Raw genomic sequence first — 2,054 nt, 5'->3', positions numbered from 1 at the left:
ATAGCGAATCATTCTCAGCAAGCCCAGCCTGGCCAAGAGACGGGCAATCAGCAGGAGACGGAGCAGTTCTACTTCACGCTGAGAACCAATAACAAGCAGAGATGTGCGGGGTTGAGGAAGCGGGGTTTATGGTGATACACGTACACACGTTCAGCTCAGGAAGAGTCAGTGAGGGTGCCGTCGTGATGGGCACATTTCACATTGCGCTGCCTAAGGAGGGGTCAGTGATTGTTGATGACAAATACTCAAACACTGTGCACAGTACTAACTTCACCCCCCCCCCCCCTCTCTCTCTGACTGTAGAAACTGAAGGAGTTTCTGGAGGCGGAACCTGATCTTCTCGGGGGCTCATGGTGGACTTGACCGACTCCATGGAGTTGCTGTGGTGGAAACATTCGCTGACGTCATAGTCCTCCACGGTGACCATGTCCTGGATGGTCGACAGAGTGGCCTCCATAGTCTTCTTCACCTAGAGAGAGGGAGAGAAATGAGGGAGGGGGGTGGGAGAGAGAGGGAGAGAGAGAGATGGTTTCATAAACTCGGTTTACAGATGTTTACATTTTACATTTGTGTCATTTGGCAGACGCTCGTGCCCAGAGCGACTTACAGTTAAGTGTTTCCATTTTAAGATCACTAGGTGAGACAAGCACATATCTCAGTCATAGCAAGGACATTACTCCTCGATAAAAGTAGCTATCAGCAGAGTCAGAGCTGGCTAGAAGACTGTGAATGTAGACAAGGAAAGGGTGTTTTTTCCTTTTCCTTTTCTTGTTTCTCTTCAAAATGTGGGTGAAAACGGTGTGAGTGGGAAGCCACAGACGAGTCCAAACTGTCCCGAAGAACAGAGGAGGCTACGGACAGACGCAGTGAGAGAGGAGGTCGGAGGAGGAGGGGAAATGATGGAGTGATGAAGGGGGAGATGGGGGAGATGAAGAGGGTAAAATGGAGTGATGAGGCGGAGGAGTGCAGGTCTCAACCTCCTCGTTCTCGATCGTGAGGGTGGAGAGACGGGACTGCAGCTGCTGACACCTCTGGAGTAACTCCCCCTCTAACGGCTGCTGGGCACATACTACCCCCATCTAGAGAGAGAGAGAGAGAGGGAGAGCAAGAGGGAGAGAGAGAGAGCAAGAGGGAGAGAGAGAGAGCACGAGGGAGAGAGAGAGCGAGAATGAGAAAGACACAGACAATATGTTTACAGCTGAGATCCACATGCTGGTCGCCCCAGGCGCATTCATAGTAACAAAAAAAATAATCACAGTACATATTCTAGTGTTCTACCGCGGGTGCAATCATGTCACAGGGGAAAACTGTATTTGTCGACTGAAGTCAAATCTTTGTTGCTGTTCTATCACAAACGGACGTGGCGGTTTCATCGCTACGGATTCCGGATTTAAACTCACACACTTACTAACCCCTCCACCCCTCACCCAACACAACCAGCCCGTTCCCCCCACAGCACGTATATCCCCCCCACCACACTCACGTACCGTGTCTCCCATGTGTGACTGGAAGTCGAAGCGCATGGGGGGACAGAAGACGTTGTTGTAGGTTTCCATCAGTCTCTGCTTGTCCCCGTTGGGCTCCAGGCTCTCTACTGCCCTCTCCAGGCCCTCCAGACCGCTGTGTTTAGATGCCTCCACGTTCATCTCGGCTGACAGGTAGGTCCGCAACGCACGGTGGAGACTGGCATGGTAGCCCAGGTCACAGCACTGACATAGAGAATGTGGTGGGGGAGACAGAGAGAGAGAGAGAGAGAGAGCTGTTCAATTCAGCAAATAGCTGAGAAAGGCATGGGTAAAATCAAAGCAATACATCTTTGGTAATGAGATATTCCCGTTGATGTCCATTCAAAAATGCTACATGCTACACCATCATTCATGATAGTGAGGGTATGCTACATGCTACATCGTCATTCATGATAGTGAGGGTATGCTACATGCTACATCATCATTCATGATAGTGAGGGGGTCTGTGTAGCATTGTAGCATACCTCCACTATCATGAAATGACGAGTGTAGCATTGTAGAACATACCAACTAACTATCAATAATCAT

The 2,054-nt window shown here is 50.0% G+C and overlaps 1 pseudogene; it reads right to left on the bottom strand.

Moving 5' to 3' along the window:
- The window catches only part of LOC111970562 (SLIT-ROBO Rho GTPase-activating protein 2-like), a 26,752-nt pseudogene that overhangs the window by 14,851 nt on the left and 9,847 nt on the right, over positions 1–2,054 (bottom strand).

Source organism: Salvelinus sp. IW2-2015, linkage group LG11 (genome assembly GCF_002910315.2).
Source record: "Salvelinus sp. IW2-2015 linkage group LG11, ASM291031v2, whole genome shotgun sequence".
NCBI lineage: Eukaryota > Metazoa > Chordata > Actinopteri > Salmoniformes > Salmonidae > Salvelinus > Salvelinus sp. IW2-2015.
This window is presented reverse-complemented; position numbering and strand designations above follow the sequence as displayed.